This window comes from Anguilla anguilla, chromosome 2 (genome assembly GCF_013347855.1).
Source record: "Anguilla anguilla isolate fAngAng1 chromosome 2, fAngAng1.pri, whole genome shotgun sequence".
NCBI classification, from domain to species: domain Eukaryota; kingdom Metazoa; phylum Chordata; class Actinopteri; order Anguilliformes; family Anguillidae; genus Anguilla; species Anguilla anguilla.
This window is the reverse complement of record NC_049202.1, coordinates 8909124-8936739: the sequence shown is the minus strand read 5'-3', so window position 1 is coordinate 8936739 and position 27616 is coordinate 8909124. Positions and strand designations below refer to the sequence as shown.

The window sequence follows — 27616 nt, the reverse complement described above, 5'->3', positions numbered from 1 at the left end:
TGTTTTCTTTCGTGACATTTTCATTTTACAGCGGAAACCGAGCGCTTGTATGCCGTGAGGACGAATCATTTTTCAACTTCTTTCCCTGTCCTTCCTCTCTGCCTCCTGATTCATTCTTTCTTCCTTCAAGGCTTCACTGTTACATAGTTGAGGTGTCAGTCGTCACTTATCAGGGGAGAAAAATGTCCAGCTTCATCTCAAACCCTGACCCCCTGGCCATGCCTTGTCTTGCCTAATTAGACGGAACGTTGCGGAACAGCTGTGAAAATCAATTTGGACCAAAATGGCTTTGCCGGTCGCGCTGAAAGGTGCTTCTTTTGGCGATTAGAGTTTGCAACAGTAACGTCAAAGGCAGTTCCCAGTGAGCTGTGTTCACACTATTATTATTACCTCACTTCCTTCAGGTTGTTATATATGCTACCGTGTTCAATCCTAAGGTTACACCTGCACCCTACAGTTGAGAAATATATCCCCGATGTGCTTTTGGGGAATTGCTCGCAAGCAGTATACAGCTAATTGTTAGGGTGTGAAAATTTGGCAAGGGCTGTATACTGTTTTTATTTTTCCCCCAGTATACAGCCATTGCCAAATTTTCACAACCTAATTTATAGTTATGAAGCAATTTCCCTGAGTTGCATTTTATAAAAAAACAAACAAAACAGAAGTGCATCTTCATTTAAAAATTTGAATAAGTCTGTTATTTTCTGTAAAAATCTATTTTAATGAAAGCTCTATTGTTGAAGTTGAATTTCAGATATGTAACTAGGCCTCACTTAAACAGGTAAACTAGACCGGCTGCTCTGTGGTTTGTGGTGGGAGGGCCTATAACATGCTCTTGTTGCTTCTCTGTAAGCAGAAGTTGTGATTTATTCAATACAATATTTATAACCACTTGATTGCTGATGCAACAATGTCAAAGGACCCATTTCCAAACCGACAGTCCTATTGCTAGCTCGCTAGCGGTGTGGCTATAAGTGCGGGCGCTAGGCTAGCAGCTGTGTAGGAGCTCAATCTAAACGCGTGCTCCTGCAGATCGTGCTCAGAGAAGGCCAGAGATCCACAGAACCGGGCACACACAACACCCACACTAAAGTCAGAGCCAAAAACACACCCACAGAGCTGTATTTTGGTTTAAATTAAATGATTATTTCGCACACCACATTATCATTCAAGTGGCACTTGGCTGTAAACAAACGATATCCTGGGACTGATGTTATGTTTTAAGGGAGCGGTGTTGATTTTGGGCACTGTGGCATCTATGGTAAAACACTTGTTTTGTTCTCATATTTCAGTATACATAGGCGTGCACATTAACTGGGGAAAACCTTTCTGTGACTGTAGACATGAAAAACGTCCTCTTCTTCAGGTTTTTAGGTCAGAGCTTATTAAAGTATATCCACATGTTAACGTTCCTCAGTGTTACCCAAGGGAGAACGGAGTCAGTGGCATTATAATGTTTAGCGGGCTGTGTACATAACTCAAAGGCTGTGGGTTCAATTCCCAACTGGGCTGGTACCGTTGTCTCTTTGAGAAAGGTGCTTAACCTGCATTTCCTCAGTGAAAAATGTATAAATGTTAGTACGTAGAAATGACATGCTTGCAAAGCATTGTGGGCAAGAGCTTCTGCTAAATGTAAAACGTTGCCCTTCCTGATTTACGATTCTTGGACAACCATGAGAATTTCTTCCGAGCTTCTTAGGAGCCAGAAACCATGTGCGTCTCTACAAATCTCTTTAAAAAATTGCAATCATTTGATTAGCCTCCATAACACAATTATTACAATATAATTAATGGCTCCAAACTGGAAATGGCTCCTGTTGTTATCGCAGCATGAAGGGAACCTGATTAGAAAATCATAATCCTAACGGAGAGAAAACAGAGGCTCGTACTCGGCTAAGGAAAACTTCTGGGTCTCCTCCATTAATTTTGACTGCAGTTGGATAAACAGTTTAGATCCCCGAATTAGAGAGCAAAAAATAAGCATTGCCGAGCACAAAAGGAATGAGTATACATTTCATTTGAAAAATGAGAAACTGGATGCTACTGCACATATTACAATGTCTCTCCTATACTTTCCATCTTAATTTAACAGCTACTCCATGTGGGTAGCTACATTAGGGAAGCATGTGACATTAAATTACATTTCTCTTAATGCCAGAGGCTTGTTTTTTCACCGAGGATTTAGTGGAGGATTCCACTTCAAGGTGTGCAAATATATATTTTACTGTATGGCACAGAGGCAATAATGTGAATAATCAATGCATGACACCCCATGAGCTTACCCTGTGCTGTACAATTTTCCAGAATCACCACTGATCTGGGAGGCACTGTGATGGAGAGATTGTGACTGTTGTGTGTGGCATTTGAGGAACGACAGGAAATGAAAGCAGACGTTCTTTATCCCCCCCCCCCCCCCACCCCCCACACCCCTTCTTCATTCAACGGAACAAAGGAGCAGGATGCGTGTGTGTTTGCTGGGCAAAGAAGAGACTGGCAGGGACTCAGTGCTGTTGGAGGCTGGTCTTTGGTGGCTGATGTGTTTTACTGAGGGTAATCAAAGGCAGCAACATGTTTTGGTCGCCCAGACCGGGACAGGGGGGGTGTTGGCCATCGTGCAGCGGCCTGCGTTTGTTGATTTTTGTTTCTCTCTCTCTCTTTTTTATTATTGGCGGGATGCAAATGGGGCGTGAAAGTGCCTGTGAAAGCATTCGCTCACGCCAGATCGGAAGCGGTGGTCTTTTGCCTTTCAAGAGATGGAAGCTCCCGGGGAGCAAAGGAGCGTTTTTGTGACGTCTGTAAGCGGACAGGGTTTGGGGGGTTGGGGGGGGGGGGGGGCTCGGGGTCGTTTTTCCGGGTTGCGTCACACGCTCAGAAAACGCATTTTGCTCGCGCCAAATCGAACGTTTCCGTTTTTGCGGAAGCATTTTTTTTTTAAAAACACGGATTAGTGTGGAATTGCATTAGATCCACATGCTCAGATTGGTGCCTTGCAGTTTGCTCCCTGTAACAGTGTCAACAGAAGGGGAACGTCAGACAGGGAAATGGTAAACAGGAGCGGGTGACATGGTCCCTTCAGCACTATTGCTGCGTGTCACAAAGGCAACAGATCAGCCACCAAACATGTGGAACACCTGACGTTTTACACAGTCACTGGAGAAAGCGAACATTGAATGTACATGCATCGAAAAGAAAGAGTCTCTTCTTAACCATGCCTTGCTCTGGTATTGGCATTTCAGGTCCCCAGAGAGGGCTGAAGAATAGCATGGGCCTATTTGAGCCTTCTTGTTTATAATGAACTGACAGCCACTCACAGGAGGTTATAACTACAGGGTTCAGGTCTCTCCAGCTCAGGAGCTCTCCTCTTGATCCAGATGGCAGGTGGTACATTTTAAAAGTCTGAGGACTGTGAGCCTCCTGCCTGCTTCAGACCCAGGGTTGCCGGTTTTGGCTCTTTGTAAAGCGTTCCTATTTTTGCAGCGAACTGCGGGATAGAAAATCTTTGGCTTCGAGCTTAGGCTTTGACATCAGGTTACATCAGCTTGGCCGGAGATTTTAAAATCTGACCAGGAACAGAAGTTCAGAGGAATATTTTGAAAAAGGAATACATAAAGAGCAATATATCTTTTTAATAAAGTTGTTTTTCCATTTAGCAATATATGAACAATATCAAGGCTTATGTGTGATGCAGGTCCTATTAAGTGTAAAGGGGTTGTGCATGGTCACCAGATATAGGCCTACATGACAAAAAAAAAAAACTTGAGTGTAAAATTTCCACTGTAGTTCACACAAGCCCAATGAATCCCTGCACTACTCAGTGTTCATACAGCTGTTGTCAAATACAATGAAATTCTGCATTTGACCTTTTTTAATAAGGGGTGAATGGGTTTGCTCATGAAGTGGGTCGTGAGCTCAGAAAGCTTCGGTCGCACTGAAATAGGTAGGGAAACTGGTCTCTGTGGGTGAAAGACGGCATGAGAATGAAACCGATTTTCTGTCGCAAATTAAGTACTCTAACTGCCTAATTGAAAATCGTGGCTCTGATTGGTTGTTCCCCCTCTCTAATTAGCTTGTGCACCTGTGATGGAGCTTTGGAGTTGGGCGTAAAAGACTGCCGTCGGCGCCGAACACTGTTCCGCAGACAAGGCGCCAAAATGATTGAATCTTTTGGGCTGAGGAACATCGAGTGCGGATCTTTTGTGATTGTAGTCAAGCAGGAAGAAACATAGCAGAGGCCTGGGGAACCAGGGAAAAGGGGGCGTTATAAAACCTCAGACAGACGGCAAGGTCATTAGCTTTCGTCTGGCGTTCAGCGTGTTGGATTGGGGATGTGAGGTGCCGTTTCAGTCGACTGCGTCGAAGGAGGTTTGGAGCTCAGGGATTGGCTCCCTGACTTTCGGTGGTGTCCCCTGGGAGAACAGCACTGATAGTGGCACACCGCGGAAATGCAAAATTCCCTTATCAACCGCTATAACCTAGGACCTGCCATATTTATCATTTCTTTTCTAAAGGAAAGCAGAATAGCAGAATAAAATGAAGTCAAATTCCAGTCCTGGAGGGCCTTAGTCACTGCTGGATTTTGTGGTTTCTTTATCATCTTCAGTGTAGTGTTGTGCTTGAGATGCTGGAACTTGTTACTTGGAGGCTGCAGGTTTGATTCCCAGATGGGGCACTGCAGTCATGCCTTTCAGCAAAAGTGCTTCACCTTTATTGTAAATCTCTCTTGACCAAGAACATCAACTAAAGGGCTAAGAAAGGGCAAATGACGCCCTGGAAACAAGGTGTGTGCTGAATTCTTTAACACTTCAGTGACTTTGAGTGCTGAAACTCAGCAACCAGCAAGACCCTGTGGCCCTCTGGGACTGGAGTTTGAGATTCCTCATCCTGAGGACTTCCACTCCCCCCCCCCCCCCCCCCCCACATTTTCATCTCACTCAGCCCAGCCCTCGGGTGCAACCATCTCTAGTCGTCAGTCTTCCGGGGACTTCCTGCCTCAGTGGTTTTCCAAGAGGGAATTGCAATGAGCGTGCTGAGAGAGCCACCTTCTTCCACCGCCTCAGCGAGACGCTCCTGGGAATTATTTAACCCCCGTTTCCCAGAGCTTCCAATTCAAGACCATGTTTTTTATTATCTTTGTCAGCAGTACCGCTCAGTGCACCTGGGTCAAGTAATCATTGTGCTATAGGGTTTAAGACGCAGTTCTCCGTGGGAGGTCCATCCTACCATGGACAGGGCTGATAAGCCGAAAGGTTGGCTCAATGAAATTAAACTCCAGAGTAGGCAGACGTGTGCACCTTTATTAATCAAATTTTAATCAGTGTTATTCAGTTTTATTTGAATAGCGTTTTTTACAGAGAACTCCTTACGGAGTGAAAACTGGAAGGAAACGCGCTCAAGTGGGGGAAAAAAACTCCTTCATTTCTTCACATCAAATAATTATTTGAAGTACTTTTTAGTTATAATTATGAACTGCACCTTCACATCCTTGAAACGGTAATGGAACGTGTTACCGACTAACACAAAATGCCCACTCGCATAAAATAAGAATTTTGCCATTAATCTTTGTGAAGATGTTTTGTATGAAAACTGTCTATAATCGGTAGGAGTTTTAACTGTCGTCTGGAGTGTTAAAATCTCAACGGCTAAGTTCCCGTAGGCTTTTATCAGGTGGCCTTTCCTCTGGTGTGGTCCCATTTTCATTCAGTAATGCAGACGGCTAAAACTAGTCCGTATAATCCCGCCTTTGCCGTTTGCTGGCCAAGGTGTGGGCCTGTATTCTGAGCATCACGTGTGGTCTGGCGGAGAAGCCGACCGAAGACAAACGACCTCTCTCCGTCTCCGACGCGTTCCAGCGATTCGAATAATCCGCCTGTTTATGCGAGCACCGCTTCAAGTCTTCACACGGAGGGCTTTCCAAAAAAGGCTTCGAGATGATTTTTTGGGGTGGGAGAGAGAGGCGGGAGGTGTTACCGCGACTTGCTCCTTTGACAGCTGAAGTGGGGATTCTTTTCAGACTCGGTGCTAAGTGTGGGCACTGGCACTGTCCAACATTTAAAACCTGCAGTGTAGCCCTGAGGTGTGTATTGTTAGTGTGGATGCATGATGGAAGTTCCTGGACAAAACTAGCACATTTGTTGGCTTTATACTCTATCTGGGTACATGTAAAAAAAATAAATAAAAAAAATACAATTTTTACTTGTTTTCATAGTTTTCTCCTCTTGGGCAAGAAAGGAACGTTGGGTATTTTTGACTCTGATTATGTACCTTCTTCAAAAAACTGACAAAATGGGTTCAAATTTAATCAGCCAATGATTGACTGAGTAGTCATCACATCCAAGAAACGTCCGATTTTCCTCAGATTTAGTTTGCGCCGGCCATGATCACGCACCGGATTAGTGGTTCTCAGAATGATTCGGTCAACTATTGACCTCTGAAATGAAGCTTCCTTTCCAGAACATACTGAACTATCAGCGATAACCAGATTGGATTTTTAAAAAATGTTTAACTTGAGCTTTTAAGGCATGACACTGCACTACCGCTATTAAATTGTCCTTGGTTCTCCTTTTCATTCAAACGTCATTCAGCGACGTTTTATTTCAGGACAAATTTAATAGATGTAGTGAAGCTCATGTCTTGTATATCATTTCTGTCAGCTGGCTAAGTCTGCATCCAGCGGTTTTAAGCCGAGCTGTCTTACTGTTTCTTCCAGTGGTTTAGTCCATGTCAGTCATTTTAATTGAACCTTGCAAATGCTGCAATGCATCAATGTGTCACTAGGCGTTGCAATACCAGTATGAGCCACCAGGGGTGTGGTCACCGATCTGTTCCTTGCTGTTCAGGCATGTTGGTATTGTGCTTTTCCAAATCTTCAGCCGTGTAATTATTTTCGAGTGCACAATGGTGTAGATAACAACACAGGCAAGGGACTATTAGTCAGATACCTTAACATAATAGATGAAGCACTGCTCATTTATTAGACAAATTATAGTGTGTGCGTTGTGTGTGAGACTGAATCATTAGGGAAAGGTATCATTTGTAAGTATCAAAACAATAGAAAGGACCTTGGAAATGTGTTGTTTTGGGAAGGACTTCCATTGGAGAGACCAGTCTTTTGTGTTACCAGTGTTACCAGGCGGTGAAATGGCCTCCAGGCTGGGGCCAGTTCTGAGTTATTCTTCCCCACAGTCTCATTCCTACATTAGGTAGTTTATCGTCGTATGACCCGGCAGTTCATTTTTTTTATCCCCTATAGGGGACATGAGTCCCTGATCTTAATCTCAAGAACCATATAGTCTGCTATGCTGAAACCTACACTACAAGGGACAGTAAATAAAAAAATAAAATTATATTTTTCAAAATATTTTCACTCCGACATTTTTTTCCATTCAAAACATTTATATTATGCAAAAAAAAAAAAAATGTAAATACTTAAACTATTTCTTTTTTTCCGGGTATCAGGAGGACAATGTATGTGGGTTTGAAACGGAATCATCTTTTCAGAACACAAGAGCAAGAGACTTCATAAAATAGGTACTTTATTAATGACCTTGGGGAGATTTGTTCATAAAAGCAGGCCAGTGAAAGAGAGTGTTCAGCGCTCTGTGAGGCCCGAGGTCCTCTGCCTCTTCTGTATGACCTGGCCAGGTGTTCCACACACCGGCAGCTCTCTGTGTGCTTGAAGTGCTGTCTGATAGAAGTGTGCAATTTACCTGAAATATCCGCCTGTGCGCTTGCATGTGGGTTTGTGTGAGTGTGTGTGTCTTTGTGTGTATGTGTGTGTGAGAGTGTGCGTGCGTGCATGTCAGCACATGTGAGCCTGTATGACTGTCTGTGTTCCTGACAGGACACGCCGGGCGTGTTCGATGGCAGAGCCACGGGGTGCGAGAGGTTCCTCCCCTCTCGGATGTCGGCGTGTCTGCTGTGTGCCTGATCACACGGGGGACCGGCTGTGTCCCAGCGCAGGTCCCGCTGCTGCGGAACAACAAATTCCCAGATTCCCCAGATCAGAAGCCGGAGCGATCCTGATTTAATCAGAAACATCCCTGCACCGAAGCGTTCTTCCTGTGAGCCGGGAACCTCACGCGGGGTAAAGCGATACACGGCCGACCCACCCCGCTGTTGCTTAAATTGTATGAGTCCTTAGAGGAAGGCTTAAGCGGTCTTTTTGCCGTTTTCAGAAGTGAGTCAAAACATTTAATAGCGCTGTTTATTTTTACGGTTCATTTCCGAATTCCGCTCATACTTGCCTCCATCGCTGATGATGCTCCATCCCTTATGGCTTTATTTTCCTTCAGTGTGCAGTGGAGTCAGTGATGGAAGATAGGGCGGAAAAGGACGGAATATATTTTCCCTTTATGGTGTGAGGTCACACATACTTGATTAGAATGTTCTTATTACTGAACGTTCTAATGCTGATGTAACACAATCACTTCTGGTAATTGAAAGTACTGCAGTTCGAGAACACTGACTTAGAATTTTGGAAAAGCGTTCCATGAAACCTGCTCTTCAAAGGGTTAATGTTTGGGGTTGGGGCAGCCTTCCCTCCTTCAGTCCATGCAGTTGCTTGGCTACCTTCTACTTTACTGACGGAAGAGCCTTCCTCTAAAAAAAAGGGCAGGTATTACAAGCATTCAGGGTCCATGTTTGTTTTGTTATTTTTAAAAAGTTATGCTTTGTGGAAAGGGCAATGTGTGTGTGTTTTTTTTTTTTTCCTCATGCAAAAGTGGACGCTGAACATTGATTTAAAGGCCACTGGAACTGTGCTGCTTTTTTTGGTGTGAAATGCAAGTGAACCTCTTGTCAAAGGTGCATATGACAATAATATTTGAGTCCAAAAAAGGGGAACCATGGAAACGTCCCGGCTTTAACTTTCCTTATATGGTTCATGTTAGTACTAAAGGAACCATGAGGTTTACAGTAGGTCAGAATGAAACGATGATGGTTGAAAAACTGAAACTGATGAGAGACACACACAGGTAGTGGATGCATCCATTCACATGTATTCCAAATCATTTGAAATTAATATGGGTATTTATCGATCTAACAACTGCCCTTAAGTCGGTTGAAATCCTTCTGGTGCCCTTTGAGTCTGTTGTCTTTAAGTACTTTTCACTAATAAAGCTGCTGTAAGTACAGTATTATTCTTAAACGTCCATGTTGCTCTCCACAACCTTAACACTGCTCATCTTAAACATATTCATAGACCTTTGATCACCGAGAAACAAAATGATGCATTATCCTTGTGCATCAAAAATCTGGTAATTAGCCTGTACTTCTAAGCCTGTACAGTGTCAGCACCTCCTGTTAGTGACAGAATAAGCAGCCATTTCTATTTTAAGAATTCCTCTAAGCCATTTATATATACGTGTACACACTACTGCTTGATTCATTGTCTTATAAATGTTTTATTGATAACACATTTTTAAAAGGTTTTAAGTACGCTTGCATTTAGAGTGTGATGCTCACTTTGCAGAAGCGGGGAAACAGAGGTATCACCGCCACTGAAATGTGTTGCCTTTTTAGGGCAAACTTAGAGGGAAGTGAACGGTAAATGTAATTATACTCGCCTCTCATTCTCTGTTGCTTCCCCCACTCTAGGTCAGATGATCGCATGGTGTTCATGCGATCAGTTTGGGGGGGTGCGGGGAAGGTATACAGAATGGTGAAACAATTGGCGAGAAGAGCAGAGACCCTGTGTTCTCATTATCAGGAAGTACTTCTTTAAACAGGAAGTCATCAATGTGCAGAGCCACTGGCCGGGTTATGTAATAGACGGAGGGATACGTCGGGTGATGAAGTCCTGGCTTGAAGCGGTGATGGATGCTCTGTAGGCTTTTGGTAACTGAGGAGCGTAGAAGGGCTGAATGGCCTGTTCTTGTCATTGAGTCTTTGCGATTTCTTGAGCTCTTAATCCCAAAATCCCGCCAGTCATCTACCCAGCATCCTCCACTGCTGTGTGCTCTTCTCGTAACTGTCACATGAACGTAAAACAGCCCGCCGCGTTCCGTACGTGCGCAGAAAATTCAGTGCCATTTCTCTGAGGCTAAGGTTAACCTCGGCAGTCATCGTGCACCTAAGTGTTCCATGTTTCGTTTTGTCATGGTTAATTTCACCATGAACAGGAACACACTGGGGGGAAAAAGCCATGAAGTAAATTATTCTACTTTAGCTGACTTAATAGCATTAGCAACAGCAGCAACTACTACTAATGACATTAGCAACAGCAGCAACTGCTGAGTGTCCACTGAGGGGAAAAAAAAGACCTTCCTTCTTTTTTTTTTTAAACCAAAATTATGTTAATAAATACTCCTCAGTGTTGTGGATTATGAATTTCCCAGCTGTAGATAGAAATATCAAGCATGGGAGATGCTGCTCCCACTGTTTAAAGTTCACCTTCTAGTGCTTCTTGATTTTACTCAGTAGAGCTTTGTTGTTTAATGGTGAGTATAACACACACTCATTATCGTTTATTATGTTAATTCCTTCAGATGCTGAAGTACATTTTTTGAGGATCTTTATGTTTTTTTCTCCACACACAACTGAAATGGCTCGCTAATAATTGTTATCCTCCTTCTCCCTTTAAATTTCCATCTCTCCGTCTCTCTTGATTACCCGTGCAGCACACATTACGTATAAAATCCCTCTTTGAGCTGATGGAATGGCATTGACTAGAGCCCGGGCTCTGAAGTCGTCGCCCAGTGGACAGTTAAAGTGATTTTTTTTTTTTTTTTTTTCTGAATGAGTGCTATCAGCAGGACAAGCGGGCGTTATTGTAGTCTACAGATTACGTTTATTTGGGAGGTGCATTTTAGTGCATTTTTTCCCATCGCCTTAAAAATCTTGCCCTGATTTCAGAAGTATTTATTTATTTATGTTTATAATTTCTTTTTCTTTTTCTTTTTTTGCTCAGAGTGGTTAGTTTGTGCTGCAGTGTGTCAGGTCATGTTCTCGAGCCAGACTCGATGTATTCAAGCCCAGGCTTGATGCAGTGCTGGACTCTTTAGTCAACTGATAAGTGAAGCGTCTATAGATGGACAGAAAGGACCGCTTTTGTCAATAACTAATCCCTTGGGAATTAATAAAGTACCTAATTATCTTATGTATTTGTTTTTGGTATTGTCGTGCATTCATATGCACTCTTATGTATTATTATTCGCTCTTATGTACTGTCGTAGTTGTTTCCTATGAGCTTACCTAGGTCCCCGTTAGGCTGTCAGGACGTGTGTTCACTAATTTTGTGTGTGTTCACTTTCGCTACGTGTGTGTTCACTGTCGCCACGCGTGTGTTCACTGTCGCCACGTGTGTGTTCACTCTGGGTGTGTGGTAGTGCAGGCTCAGGCCCTCGCCCTCCCCCCCCCCCTTTTCCATTGCAGCCTGTCTCTTGCCCCTGAGGAGCGTCATGGTTTAATTCCCGGAATTGTGTTTGTGTTCCCGAGCCAGGAATTGCATTGTGGGAAGTCAATATGGGAGAGAGGGAGAAGATCTGCCGGGGAAGATGTGATGTGTTTATCCATTTCTGGGTTTTGTAAGCTGACAGGCTTCATGTAAATAAGCCTGTATCACTGAAAAAATAATTTCCTCTAATTTGTGGGGTGGATTTGGCACCGCATGCCAAGGAGAATCATTTCAGGAGAACAAGGCCTTGACAGTTAGACTGGTTTAATAAGAAACTAGGCATTTATTTCTGTGTGGAGGAAGGCTGCCTGTATCCCAGCCTTGTTTGTCAGGCCCCTAGCCTTACAGCACTAAAGTGGTGAACAGTGCTTAGTAGCTGATTATTTAGCTAGCATTGCTATTGCAGATGATCTTATTCAGTCCTCATGGACATCTGGATGCAGTGACACCGTCCATCTTCTCTCCGATGCATGTTACATAAGATCCTCCAGTACGAAAACTGAATATACTGCAAAATGTTGTAGATATGTGGACTTTTTAGAAAATGCATTGATGACTATTTTTCACAGCAACAAGTGACAATTATTCATTACTAATCAAATTTATTTAACATAGTGATGATCCTTGCGGAAGGCTGAGAAACTCTGATTTACATAACGTTCCATTGGTTAAAAATCTGTGTGTAGTTTTCTAAGCTCTGGTTGGTTCCGTCTGAATGTGCACATGATGACGTCCCCTTCCTACCACGCAGGAGAATTTAACGAATCTGGCAGTGCGTTATCAGATTCAGAGATCACAGCAAACCATTTGAACGCGTATTTCTGAAAGTGCGGTTCATTTGCTGATTTAAGGTCGGCTGAATTTTAATTGGAGTCGTTCGCTCAGATTTCAGCCTACAGTGAGTTGAGGTTGGCATTGAGGCTGAAAATGAGTTGTGAGCTTAATGAGAAAAGGCCGCGTTTCCCTAGAAAACCCATTAACCGAAGCGAACACAGGAACGGCGTGGGATTCTCCCTTTGTTCACTGGGCGATTGTGATGATGTTCCTGAGGGAACACTGTCCCTAAATTATGTTCAGTTAGCCCACAGTGGACCCAAGCATTCAGGACACCCAGGCTCCCTTGCGTGTGTCTGTGTGGAATGAGGGGACTTGCTTCTCTCAGAATTCTTCTAATTTTCCTGCCAAAAAAAGAAGTGGGTTCACTAAGAAAGTGTGAGAGCGTTGGCTTGTGCTGTTTCTCACTATTCGGCTGTTTTGCTTTTTTTTCTTGTTTTCTTTTTCCAGTAGACTCTGTGTCTGAACGTGTTGCATTTTAAAGTAATCGACATCAGTCTTGGAATCTAATATGTTCCTATTACTGATGCTGTCATCGCATTGTGTTTTTATCCATGAGTAACACATCTAATGGCCTTTCTCTAGGAGAAATTTACATTATATGAAATATGTTTCGCAGGAGACTGTGTGAATTTGACATGCTTGATGGCTTTTCCTGTTTTTATTGATGAAAAATTTATGGTTCTCATGGTTCAGTGAGCAGCATTTAAACTCATCTGTGCAGATCCACGGTGGCCATTTTTCCTCCAGAGTGCTCACCTCTCATTCGCTGAGGAGGAGAGGGAGGGGGAGGGGATTGAGCCGGTTAAGCTGCCAATGAAATATTGTTTTAGAAGCACGTGCAGTGTGCTATGTCTCACCTGAACTCACCAGGAGCCGTGAGCCCCAGTTGCGTGTTCTCATACAGACCACCACATTATTTGGGATCTCCTTTAAACCCTCAGGGAAAAATGTTCTGCTTTTTTTCCAATTTCGGTGTTTCACAGATTAAGAGATTATCAATAAATCAAAATACGCATAAATACTCTCCACAACCCCCCCCCCCCCCCCCAAAAAAAAAAGAGGAAAAAACATTTAATCTGTGCAAATCTTGGATTTGTTGCCTGTGAGCTCTGAAACATAGCAATATGTATATGCCCCAAAATCTTTCATCTCTGAAATCCAATTCAATTCAATTTTATTTATTTATTTTTAGCGCTTTTTGCTGAGACGCTGTCACGAAGCAACACTGCTAATCTGCTTTAAGAGTCGGTGAAAATCTCCCCTGACGGGGTACGGAGCTGGGAGCCGTTCTCCAGGCCCTGCAGTCCGCCCACGCTGCAGGTACAGCCGGAGAAAGAGGGGCCAGCTCTCAGCTCGACTCTCACTAGCCTCTCTGTCTGACTTCAGCTCCTAATGGCCGGCCTCGCTCGTACAGTGTGCCCGTCCTGCTCGGCTTCCCCTGCTCCAAACCGATACGCGAAGATAAAATGGCAATTACCTCTTCTGCACTGCACCTCCAAAGGGCCATTATAAAACTGCCAGGCTGAGGCTAAGCAGGTGTCGAGGGTTGGTGGGGGCAGAGAGGGGATTGGGGGTCTTGCCAGTTGTGCTGTACTTAGTTATCGGCCTGGACTCCCACACCTGAATGACTGTTCTTCCATAGTGACTGCTCTTCCTTAGCGACTGCTCTACCTTTGCGACTGTTCTTCCACAGTGACTGCTCTTCCTTAGTAACTCTATTGTGACTGTACTTCCATAGTCACTGTTCTTCCATAGCGACCGCACTGTCTTTGTGACTGTTCTTCCATAGTAACTGTTTTTCCGCAGTGACTGTTCTTCCAGAGCGGCTGATCTGCCTGTGTGTCTGTTCTTCCTTAGTAACTCCATAGTGACTGTACTTCCATAATTACTCTTTTGCCTTAGCAACTGTTCTTCCCATTGTGACTGTTTTTCATTGTTACTGGTGAAAGCTGATGTTTCTTTTAAACATCAGCTTTCACCAGAAGTGTGAAAATACTTTAACCCCTTTAGACACCGGTCAAATCCCTGTTATTGACTTGCCGGGATTTGACCGGTGTCTAAAGGGGTTAAAGTATTTCAGGTGCTTATTAGACTCGGGGTCTGGTTTCCGCTGGGCTGCTGCGTAGGAAAAGCCCTGACTCGCAGCATTGCACCCTGGGAAGTGTGAATTGAACGGAGCGAAGTGCTCTCCCTCCCGCTGCGTCCGTGCGCGAAAGCGATTGAAAGAGGCGAGTCTCGATGACGTCGGGGGTGAATTGCAACATCTGCGCCTGTTCTCCTGCCGGGTTTCTCCGGGACCCACGGCAGGGCCAGCACAGTGAGCCCCACCAGCCCATTTAGGCTCATTTCGGGCCATTGCCTGGGACCCGTATGCTCCCCAAAACCCGACAGAAGGGCAGATTCTGGGCAAATCAAAACACTGATACCAGCCAACAGTTATGCGCGCTCTACTAATTAACTACCGTGAACCACTCACGTAGTCCATGAGATAAAGAGATTTAGTTTTGCAGTATAGGGCCTGAGCAATGGACACCCACGGTACATGTACCTGTAAGAAGAGAATCCAGCAGTGTGTTATATTGTTAACTGACAAAAGTCATAGCAAAGTGCCATTCACAGGGCTTAATGCGATATTAAAGGTTCAAATTAAGACAGAAGTATTCATTAAAAAACAATTGAAAATCAAAGGATGGAGGAAAGGAAAGGGAAAACATTGGCTGCAAACAGGATAAACAGGATTTGAGACCGCAGTCCAGCTCATTAGGAGGGAGATTAATTGGCTTTTATGTGATAATTTGATGAGCAGACACTTGTTTGCCCCCTTGCTGCCGTCCTCTTTAATTCTGCTTCCTGATTGAAGTGGCTTAAACATTTTCCCTCAAAGTGCTTCGGGCGTCTCAGCGGCCCCTTGTTGAAAGTGCTGTCAGAAAGGGGGACCCTGGGGGCCCATGAGATGGGGGGGGGGGGGTGCAGTGGAGGCCCCCCCTTTTCTTTCAGTGGAACCCTATTTGTCACCGACTTCTTCTTCTTCGCCTGGTAACAGACTAGCATCTCTTGAATGCAACGCAGATGTTGCATCACAGTTTAGCAGATGTTTCAGTTCTTTATGTTGTGGTTATTTTAAAATTCAAAGTCATTTTATTGGCTATTTAGGAAATTTCATGCCCGGTTTGATTAGTTTCCTAAATGCCGTCTGTGAGCAATTATAAGCGATTGCATTTTTTGAAAAGTTGAAAATCAGTAATGATGATAAACGTACTTGCTCACGATTCACAAAATGGCGTGCAGCTGTTCAGTATCCCAGTAGAAGGAGCAGTGGCTGGCTAAAGTGAAATGGATGTGAAAATCGTGATTCTTTTTGGAAATTGTGTGGTGACAGTGCAGGTTTTTAGTGTTCGGTGGCTAGTTCTGCAGTTATGGAGTAAATTCTGAGAAGTCAACTCGTGTCTCTATTCCTTGCTTTTTTTCATTGCCTGAAATGATACGTTTCCAAAAGTTGCTGGAGGTAAAGAACTGCGGTTAGCTCCCGTGAAAAGTCTTGCTTATAAATATTAGTGATGCTGCCTCTGGCTTGCTCTGTAGGGGCTTCGCTCAGGGCATACTGTGAAGAGTATTGTGACAAATCCTACAAAATGGGCAATATTTTTAATTTTTTAAATTTTATAATAGTCAAGGTAACATGCAGAGTGTTTTAAATGTTTGTTAAAACATTTAATGAAAAGGCTTCAACCTCATTCATATCCAGGAACCAAAAGTCTGGCATGAAATAAATAGTAAAACAGTAGTTTTTATTTTCACGTGGGGCTGTGGTGATGGAAGGCTCCGTGTATTTGGTGGTAGGGGGAGAAAGGAGCCGTTTCCAGGGTGCAGCGGACCGCGAATTTTCGGCGGGAAAGGGGCGGAAGGCGTTATCGCCCGACAGCCGCGGGGCCCTGAAGGAAGAGGCGCAGGAGCGGGTCAAGATAACTGTTCCCTCGTACCGCGTCGGGTTTTAGCGAGCGCCCAATCGCCCCAAACAGGCCGAGCGCCTGCCTCTCTCTCATCGTATTCAAATCGGTCTTCCTGCTGCCATAAGTCCTCCCTGGAAGTTTTTTTGATAATGCTTTAAAAACTCTGGCGGCTGCCGGGTTTCAATCTTCGCACTTCAGTCCAAGGGCTGATTCTGATTTTTCGTTTTGCATTTCGTCAGTCCTGGAGGGTGACTCACACTTCAAATAAGTTGTTGAGCCCACTTTTTCATTGACGCACAGACATTTGTGGGATTTGTTCTTTTTTGCACGCCATTTTTCTATAATTTGCTGCATTTGAGAGACACTATGATATGTGTCTTGGTGTGGATAGTTAGCTGTTCTCATACAGCCTTGCTTTTTGTAGTATTTTTACCGTGGGCTTGCAACTCTCAGAATGCAGTGATGAACAAACTAGATATTTTAGCTTTGAGTAGTAATCAGTCAGAAAATATCAAATCTAGGAAATGATTGAGTCAGATGTGGGGGAAAAAAAAACGAATTCATGGTATATTTCAGTAGAGTTTATGAACGCGCAACTAACCAAGAAATTCTAGAAACAACATTTCCGAGTTCTAAGAACTGAGTGAAAGAGGACCTTTTCCGAAAAACAACAGCGAGACATAAGTGGAAGAAGGAGCCAGACGCTCGCTCGACAGGAGGGCCGTTTCTCCACGAGGCTATTACCTTTTGTTTGGCTGGCCAGAAAAAAAAAGAGAACAAGATTCATTTTCAAAGGTTAAATTACACACTTCTTCACGGAGACCCAAATCTGAAAGGAAATGAATCGCCATGACAATAACAGCACCGGGGGCTGTGTGATTGTTGGGCTGAATGATCGGACTGGTCTGAGAGGAGCCAGTGGTCCACAGGATGGCCGTTTATCACGAGTAGCTGAATTGGGAGTTTTTTTTTTTGTTTGTTTTTTTTTGCCAGGTAACAGGACATGGCCTCTCTTCAAAATATTTTACTTTTCTTCAGGGGTATTCACTACATTTATAAGCAGGTGCGAATGAATAATGATGTTATAATACGTAACTATGTCATCATAATGCATGCTCTGTAATTCTGATGCCATGATAAATTATGCATAATGCTGGTAATATTAAATATGTAGTCATGATGTAACAACAGAGCCTTGCAGTGGAGTGGTGACTCTAGAGTGATCAGTTTGATGTCATAGAAGGTTCAGTCATTTTCATATGGTAAGGTTAGAAGCCAATGATGTCTAATTTATACTGGACAATTCTGTGAGATGCTTGTTGCAGTATCTTTGTGTGTGTGTACGCATGTGTGTGTGCATGTGTATGTGTGGGTGTGAAAGTGCATGTGATGTGTGTGCGTGTGCACGTGCCTGTGTGTGTGTGTGTGTGTTACTATACAGGTATGTGTGAGACACTCCTCTCCAGGTAATGCCTCCCTCTCTGAACCCTGCCCACCCATGTGACCGCACTTTAAGCTTCCTGCCAAGGAGGGTCTCTGGCCCTTTAAGAGAGAGGTGTAACGGCAGCAGTTCCACTCTAAAACATAAACACTGCTGCTCCTGGGGGATCTCAAATGGAAAAAGGCTGGACAGGCTTGTTAAGACTGACTACCGACGCTGCGACCACACATTTCACAGAGACCAAGGGGTGGCTTTGACAGCGCACAATGTAAACCCGGTTCGGTTAGCAACTCAGCGAGGAGGACTGCCTTATATAGGCAGTGCATCGGCCTCTGCGATGCATCAGGTTTGTGTCCGTGGTGACAGCAGCAGAGCTGGCTGCAGCAAGGGTACTTGCTTGAGGAATGAAGGCAATTCAAGGTGGTGTCACAAGGTGCTGTCTTACACAGGGGGCCTAGTGTGGCTGGTTTTGGTGAGCGGTGAGATTCTGTGACCAGGGGAGGTCACCTTTAAAATGCTAATGAAACGGGTCTAGCGCGTGATGTCATGTGAAGTTGCATGCCATTTGCTAAAGCCCTGTTTAGACCAAAGGTTCACAATGCGACAAGACCATTTTTACAATGTTGCGGAGAGGAGCTGCAGCAGTGCGTGATACCAGTCTCAGAACATCTCATGTCGGTGCTTGCCGTTGCATGTGATTCAACTTATCTAATCGCTGGTGGCGAGTTTTAGAATGTGCTAGAAATTTGCCAGTTGCAAATCTTTGGTCTGAACTCGGCCTAAGGTTGGAGATGCCTTGTGATGCTGTATGAAAGCATGTGAGCACTTGGGATAGAAGGCTTTTGTGATGTCATAGGAAAGGACATGGTGTTTGATTGGTGCAGAACCACATTGTGATGTCATGAGGGATTGGTATGGAGAGGCTTTCAGGCTCAGCCAAGCCTGTGGCTTTTCCACCATCTCTGTGCTGCAGATCATCTCTGAAATGACTAACGAGTTGTTCCGGCAGACAGTCCGGTCTACACAGAAGCCCACAGGCCTAATACCCTGCTGGTGGGGAGGTAATGAACTGGCCAGGAGCTTGGTGGTGAGGACTGTACTCCACTGTCAATGAAACGTTTATACCATTCTGCTGCAGTTTACAATACACACATTCATTGTGTTTGTGTATGCATGTGTGTGTGTATGTGAGCATGTGTGTAGCTAGTCTGTCTGTCTGCATGTGTGTGTGTGTGTGTGTGCACATGTGTATCTGTGTGTGTGTTTGCTTGGGTACTGTGTGTGTATGTGTGTTTATATCTGGGTTAGGTCTGTTTAAACAGTGGTCTGACAACTCTTGCTGTGTGAAGTGCCAGAGGGAACCAGCTGTTTGTTGGAGGCTTTCTGAAAGCTTGGGGAAAACCTGGCCCTTACTGCGCACAGTGTTTGGTGTTTGGGTGCCTCTGTGGCTACGGTGACCAGCGCCTGATCTGGCTCTCTGCCCGCCTTCAAAACTTCACGAGAGAGATGAAGAATTACATTTTCTCTAAGGTATAGTTTGGGCCCCAAAAGAATGTTTTGAAACATATTCCATACATTAGATTTTTATTTATTTATTCCAAACTAAGGAATACATCAAAAGAAAAAATGAAGAAAAAAAATAAAATTAGAAAACAACATATTTACATTTGCAGCTTACTGCTGGGACAAGTTTTGCAAAAGTTTGGTGAGAAACAGAAAAGCATGTATTGTAGCAGGTGCATTGAAATTTTCATTGGACTGGCGCAATATACCATAAGCAACACCACAGTGATGATTGACATTTATCAACCACAGCGTGCTACTGACAACGGTTGTGAAAGTTGGTGGTTAACGCGTGTGGTGACTATTGTGTCCCATGCAAAGCCGGCTGACTTTCACAAGCACCACTATTTTGAACTGGCTGTGATTCGACTGGACCGAAACCCTGAGTGTTTTTCTGGATGTTTGCTGAGGTCTTGGCCCGGTCTTTAATCCTGCTGTGTGAGGTCCCGCCGTGAGGCTGCACGCGGTGCCTCGGGTCGAGCCGCGGGTTCGGCCTGCGGTCGGGGCCCGTCTCGCCGCCCGTCAAAGCTAACGGCGTTAGCCTACAGATTTTAGACCTGCAGATCGCCGCGCCTCTATACGTCCCGTGCATCTTCATGAGCTCCGGGGGTTTTAGTTTCAGGAGTTTGATTGCGGCTCTTGCCTCACGAGCGTGACGAGCCCCATAACGATTAGTCACGTTTTCATCTGGTGAGGAGGCGTTCACCAGCTGGAACGTTCCGGTGCCAGTATGAGATCCAGGGACAGCAGAGAGAGAGAGAGAGGCTTCTTTACAGGCTGCTGTACCTCAGTCTCCTGCTGTATTTACCGTTGAGTGTGGCTCGTGTGTGATGAGCTCGGCATCTGGGGCTGTAACGTTCACGTTTTTCCATTGCGTATGAGGCTTGTTACCTGAGCGCCACACGTTTACCTGTGGGAATGAGCCTGTAGGGAAGGGCAGGAAGTGGTGTCCGCCGAATTCAGCAAAATGATTGGTTTGATGAGGTTGCAGGTTCAAATCCCAGCTGGGGCACCACGGCTATACCCCGGAGCTAAGCACATAACCCGAAGTGCCTGGGTAAATATCCAGCTGCGTAACATGGCAGTGTTTAAAATGTGATGTGTGCACCTCTCTGTGGGATAGGAGCATCTGCTGTGCACTGAAATATACATGCATATGCAGAGATTTGAGATAGCTATGCACCCGCTGACAGCAGCTGTGAGTCGCAAACCCGGCCCTTCCCAGCAGCCCCCCCACCACCTTGTAACCCCTCTGCCAACCACCACAAACCCCCCCCCCCCCCTTCACCCCAACCCAGACTCCTTCCTGTGTGTCACCTCCATCTGTGTCCCCTCCCTGGGTGGGGATCGAGCCACTCCTCTCAACACAAACGCACATACAAAAACACGCACACACACACACACACACAGTACTGTTCTCTTCAGTGATGCTGTTTTTCGAACCTAATGCTTTTTACAGCATTTTTACTGCACTCCTGCATGCACAGAATTACAGACCCAATGCTCAATGAAGCAATAAAATAACAATGATGGAGAAATAAAGTCTAAGTACATTTATTGCAAAAATAAATCCCCATAATAAATATTGCATCCATATTTTTTCAATTCACATATCGAATTTCAGTTAATTTCCTGAACTGACTGAATATAAGTGGGAATGACCCCTGACCCTGTGAGACAGGAGTGTAAGCATCTTCCATTTCTATGCTAATGAGAGGAATTTGGCCCTTACTGTACAAAAAATGTTGTTTTGTTCAGTTTTTTCCTTCCATCCCTCTCACCCAACACGCCCTGCCACCCATGCCGCCCCCCCCCCCCCCTTCCAATTTTACACCTAGGTTTTGTGAGAGCCCGCCACTGCAACTCAGGTGAAAATCAAAAAGCCAGGTGGCATTCCCAGGAATCTACCAGGAACAGGAGGGCAAGGCTAGCTAGCTACGCGGTTTCCAGGGATACCGCATCCTGTTGTATAGGCAGCGAACAGGAATAGTTTTCTGCCATACATTGGCACAAATATGACCTCCAAAAACCCCAGATAGTAATCTTGCTGGAGGAAAATTGGGGTGGGGGTGCTGGGGGTGCACCCACCCTAACCCTAACCCCCTCCCCCCTTACTGCCAGGACTTTTCCAGGAAACGTGTCCCTGATCCTCTGGGATTTTACTGCTAACTACTGGGTTAAAGTATCGTTGATCATTTCTTGAGTCCAGGTACCGGGTTTTGCATCGTACTGTTGGGGGGATGGTTGAAGTTTCCAGGGCAACAGAGACTCTGACATTTTGCTGGTGAGGCTCTGTTTTTGGCCTGGCTGTGTGGTCCGTTTGATCCGCAGGTCAGAACCCACAGTAATGGGCCCGTGAGAGCCGTGTAGGCCGAATCCAGGAGCCCCAGCTCTGTGCTGCCAGTTCTAATTTGAACAAAGACCTAAGAGCAGCATGAACTCCCTGCTGCAGAGGAGTCCTGCTCGTTTATTTGGCTTAAATGGGTGTCAGATAATGTAGTCCAAGCCTTCAACAACTTCCAGTACTCCATGGAGAGACGCTGAGCTGTGCAACTGACTAATGGAAAATAGATTCTGCATTACGTGCCAGTACAAATTTGTAATTCATAATGTCCATATTTACAAAGTGTGTAATTAATCCACATGAATTTCTGGATATTAATTCCCAGTTGTTTTGGCTGCAAGGCAAAACTGATACTTTGCATTTTTCCAAGCATTTTTTCAGACATTTTACTCGTCTCTGTTGAAGGCACGATCAAAAATAAAGCATTTGAGGCGTGTTTCCCAAAATTTGTCATCTCTAATAAGGTGTTTCAATTATGCTTCTTTGACAAAACTTTGAGTGTTCATTATCTCTGCGAGAGACCGATCTTATTATGAGACAGCTTCTTGAGTGGGATGTCAGGCTCCATCTCCGTCACGCAACTTTCTGTCATAATTAATCAAGAGATGGAGCCTTGTGAAGGGGAGTAAGATCGTTCTCCTTCGGTCAGTGAACAGGTGGGAGACCGCAGCTCTCTCGCTCACCGAAGGTTGATGTCTGATAGGGAATAAGCTGGTGAGTATATGTACTTTCCCTACGAGAGGAATTAACAGACCAGCATTCTGTTAGTTGGTCCAGCCTTTTGTGTAATTGTGTAATAACCAAGCTAATCAGAAAATCAACTCCTTAAGCAGTTGGTGTGCATGCGTGCTGAGGGGTGGATGTTGTGATTTGCAGTACTTAAGAAATAGGGGTGTATCTGATCCTGAATGTTCTGTTAAAATTTGCAGATTATGTGTTGTGTAGAGATGTTTTTTTCAACTTTTCCCACAGTTGAACGAGGATATTGAGAAGGTAGTCAGAAGATGAGATTACCGGGAAAAAGTGAGCAAGAAATGAGAGAAGAAATAACCGGTATTTGTTGTGCTCGATAAAACGTGGTGTAATGCATTCCTTAACACAGTGATGGATGCATTTACCAAGTGAAACTTCAGAACAGGCCATTCAGCCCATCTGGGCTTGCCATTAACCTGTAGTTGAGAGAGTATCCAGCACTGTATCAAGCATGAACTTTAACACATCTATTGCATAACCTGGCAAGCTATTCCACACATTGACAAAATTCTGTAAAAAAAAATATTTTGTGATGCCACTGTGGAGTTTAGCACGAACGAATTCCGTCCATGCCCTCCTCTTTTGCTGCTAGAGCTCGACCTGAAAATTTGTTCTTACATCTCGGGTGAGTTTCCGAAAGTCGTCTGCGGTTTATCCGCGCAACAAGGGTGTGTGAGAGAGGCCGTGTCCACACTCTCAGTTCCAAATATCCGCAAACCCGTAAATAACTGGGCCGGGGGGAGGCAGAGAGAGAGAGAGAGAGAGAGAGAGAGAGAGAGAGAGGGGACGGCTGTTTATCTTGGGCCGGAGGCGTGCACTTGCATGCACAAGGAGACTGAGCCGAACGTCGAGGGGCACGGGGTGTTTCCGCGGAACCCGCCGCTCGCAGTGCCAGAGAAGGAAACGGGGGATAAAACCCCAAAACGTAAACCGACGTGCCGTGCGGGGCGTACTTTCTCTCCGCTCCGCGAAGCATCGTCCGCCCGGGCTCCTGTTTAGGTCTCATTTCAGGAGCTCAGAGTAATACTCGGCTCAATCTGGCGTTTTTCTCCTGGTGATTGACGTGGGAAACGTTAAGAATGCTGGGAAACCGCTGTTTTTTCCCAAGCTGCGCCCACGGGCGGTGAGAGGAGATGATATGAGATTATCTTTATAATCCCCGAAGGGAAATTCGCCATGTCTGTTCCATTAGAGACGGTACCATAAAAAAACACCTGCCCCATACATATGACATGACATAATAATACACATGACAAGATAGGAGCTGCATGCACACAAGCACACACACACACAGAGCCACACACAGGAGAGTATTGTACTGCTGACTCAGCCAGGGGCATTAATGTATGTATGTAAGTCTCAATGCCCCTATTGGACGATGAGTTACCAAGGGTGACAAGACTGTTATCCCCACTCCATTCCATCATGGATGCGCGGGTGTGAGAGAACAGTTTAACCAATGAAAGTGCCTCCTGTGTATTTAATGATCCCCCACAGGGCCTCTTCACTTTGGCCTGTTCACACACATTGAGCCCTACATTTCAGCCTGGACCTGGATGCTTTACAGCCCCCTGGTCCTGCTTGCACCAGATCATCTGTTTGCTATGACCAAAAAAAAATTAATAAAATAAAGTAAAAAGAACTGTGATGACGAGACCCTTCTGCTAGAGGAATGGTTTGGCAGTACGGAGTTGATTTGGTAATAAGGATTACTCTCTTGCGTGGTCTGTTATATAGGGTTGGGGGGGGGGGGGGTGGGGCACAAATTGCAAGCGTTTTATCTGTAATCCCCGTCGCCAGGATTGTGACACGCATCTGATTACACCTCCCAAGCTTGTTGTTGTGATCGTAGCTCCTCGTCTGTCGTGTTAGCCCTCTTCTCTTGTAAAGCACATTTTTAGTTTTTCTGTTTTTTTCCCTGTAACGGCGGTTTTCTCTCTGACCGCCGCCTTGCGCGCGGGTTCGAAGCCTATTATAGGGTGGATGGACTGAACCGCTCTTTAATTGGACGGGGTGTTGTGTTTTATTGTGAGGTCACTCCACCGGGGATTCTGCAGTCTCCGGAATTAAATTACATTATTTGCCTTGATGCTTTGGACACATGTAATTCATAATATCAAGAGAAATGAAACTTTATGAATTGATATTATCAATGAAATATATAGAACAGGGGTGGCAAACTCAAAGTCTTGGAGGGCTGCAGTCTCTGTAGGTATTTTTTGGTTTCCTTTCAATCAGCAGCCAATTGCGTGACACGTTGAGAACAAGGTGTATGGACTCCTCAGCCAATCAGTGACTTAAATTAATCTCTCCTGCTGAAACACACTGAAAACCAGCAGACACTGGAGTTTGACACCCCTGCCCTAGAACTAAACACACGTGGGTGTGTCTGGCACGCATGAGGAGCAGGTGGATGAGTTTAGCATGCTTACCACTGCATGTAATCAAAGAACAATAATTAAACAGGACATACTGTACCGTAGCACCAAATCACTTCTGCCTCTCGGCCTCCCTGTCTGCAGGGGAACGAACGGCGTTGTCCCCTCTCAATCAGACGAGGTATTATTAGGCTGTCTCCTGTTCAGCCAGTCACTCCTCCTGACGGCTAATGCTAACAGGAAACAGACCTACACTCAGTGACTGGGGCACTGGTGGTGTAAGAAAGGGGAGGAGTGTTGGGATCTCATCTGTGAGCAGGGTGTGCTTTCAATCACATTGCATATGGGAGGTCTCGCGTGTGTGTGCGTGCGTGTGTGTGTGTGTGCAAATACTGTCCTCTCATCCATAGGTATAGATCTCCTTTTTCTATCACTTATCATATTTATGTATTCGTTTTATAACATCCCCTCACACAGTTTTTACTTCATCCTTCCCTCCCTTTCTCTCTATTCCTCTGTCTCCCTCTCCTGTCTCCCTCTCTCTGTATTCCTCTGTCTCCTTTTCTCTCTGTCATCCTCTCTCTGTACCTCTGTACCTCTATCTGTCTCTCTCTTTCTCTATTCCTCTCTCTCTCTCTCCCTCTATCTGTCTCTCTCCCTCTTTCTCTTTATCTGTCTCTCTCTGTCTCGGTCTCCCTTTTTCTTTCTCTCTCGGTCAGTATGTTGTCTGTGCTTCTGATCTGCGCTTCTGCCCTCACTGCCGTTACACACGTCGTCCTCCTCTCCCCCGGGGCTCACAAACCACAGCTATTTCCATCTAACAGCCCCCCCAGGGAATCCTGGGACAGAGCCTGCCTCCGCTGGAGGGATGGAGTCCGATGAAGCTTTCAGATAGCTCTAACACTAACATGAAATCCCACTGCCATATAAGGGACCAGCGCCGCAAATGTAAACAGATTCGCTCCTCGTTTGGGACTTGTTTGCAGATCAGTTGCTCCGTTGTTTGTCTCTCTCTGTCGTCCTCTCTCTCCCTGTCTCTCTCTGTCTGTGTCTCTCGCTCTCTCTCTCTCTCCGTTGTTTATTTGTTTGCCTTCTCCCCGTGTGAAGTGTAGCGTGGAGGGTATTAGGCTAGCACGTGTGGAGCAGTGTGCTCGTCTGGAAGTCTCTCCAGTTGGACACGAGCCCTTCATCATCTCTGTAAGAATCACTCTGGAAAAACATCCTGTAATATTCACTGCCTTGGACACTGTGTGGGCGGCATGCTGGTGCAGTGGATAGTACTGTCACCTCACTGCAAGAAGGTCCTGGGTTCGAATCCGGGGCCAGCTTGCATGTTCTCCCCGTGTCTGCTGGGGTTTCCTCCTACAGTCCAAAGGCAGGTTAAGCTACCCAGGTCTACCTGTGTGTGGACATTGGTTTAGTATAGTTTACAGGCATTTAGCAGACGCTCTTATCCAGAGTGACTTACATTGTATCCAATTATACCGCTGGATATATACTTGAGCAATGCAGCAAGTACCTTGCTCAAGGGTACAATGGCAGTGTCCTACCAGGGAATCAAAACCTGCAACCTTTTAGGTTACAAGATTATTGTCTCTTATTGGACCTGCTGTTGCTCTTTAATCCTTTGGGGTTCCTGAATCTGTTCTTGCGGTGCTGGTCACCACATCAGGGCTCTTCACCCATTTGTAGCATACCGTGCCTGTTGCTTCTAATGTATTTTTATATTATTTCGTTGAGTGGCGTCTGTTTTATTACCGTTCCATCAGCTTGCAGATGAAAGTGCCGCAGCCAGACGCGTGCTGAAAGCACTGCGAGTGCGTCCTGAACGCCGCGAGGAGAAGCCGAGTGTCGGCTGAGAGGTGTGTAAACGTCGAAACGCGGGGCGCCGCCTGATCGCTCCTCGTTTCGGAACGGGACCCGGGGAAGCCGGCATTAAGATGTCAGAATAACCGATGTGGCTCCGTAAATCTCTCCGGGAACATTTTCCCCGCCATCTCATTCTGAAGGGTAAATTTATGCTCGTCTGTCTTGTTAAAGGAGACGCAGTCTTGGCTTAATTCGTAGGCTGTCATGCACTTATACCCTACACGCTTTGCATGCATATACTGTATATCGGTTTATGGGGAAAATATGAGCTTACTCTTGAGTGACTATTTTTCCCGATTCGCAGAATGAACTCTAATTTGGCGAGTTTTTTTATGAGCCTAAAGTAATCCTGGTGCATGCTGGGAAAATGCATCCCAGTAGCCCATGCAGCCCCTCCAATCCTGCAAGCGTTGACTGATCTCAGGTGGCCGTCACACGCTGTGCCCAGTGGTCGATGCTCACAGTCCCATTCGCAGCGAAAGTGGAGCATCCAAAGGAAAAAAAAACTCTATTTTAACGGCGTCTAGTTCACCAGGGACCCCCCTGCGGGGCAGACGAATTGTTCCCCAGTTTTTATGTGGCCCGGCTTCGCCTCGAGAGAGTCTGCGCCCGGCTGCTGACCCGGAGTGCGCAGGACGGGCGACCGACCCTTTCAGAAATGTGTCCTTTCACGTCTCACCCAGACACGGGGGGGGGGGGTTCCCTCCAGAATAACCCGGAAAAGAGGAGTGAAAACAGCCTCTGCTTGGGGGTGTGTGGCCTGTGTTAGTGCTGATGTCATTGGGGTGTGGGGCCGTTTGGGGAAAACATTGGTGTGACAAAGAAGGGCCCAGGGGTGCAGTGGATTAGTACTGTGTCGCCTCACTGTAAGAAGGTCCTGTGTTTGAATCGTAGACACGCATATTTAACTAGACAGGCAAGCTCGCCTTCAGCTAACCTAAGCTTGTGAAGTCCTGGAAGTAAGCCTATGTAACGCATGTTGAGGGCAAATCATTGGAGTTCTCATTAAAGTGAATGGGGAATATCAGACTTTTGAAGGCATAATAAAACGTCCTCGATGGTATTTTGAAACTCCGTTCATGACCGTTA

At 45.4% G+C, this 27616-nt stretch overlaps 1 protein-coding gene across 6 annotated transcripts in view; it reads left to right on the top strand.

Moving 5' to 3' along the window:
• LOC118220813 (sodium/calcium exchanger 1-like) overlaps positions 1–27616 on the top strand; it is a 142841-nt gene that overhangs the window by 15786 nt on the left and 99439 nt on the right. The window lies entirely within an intron of this gene.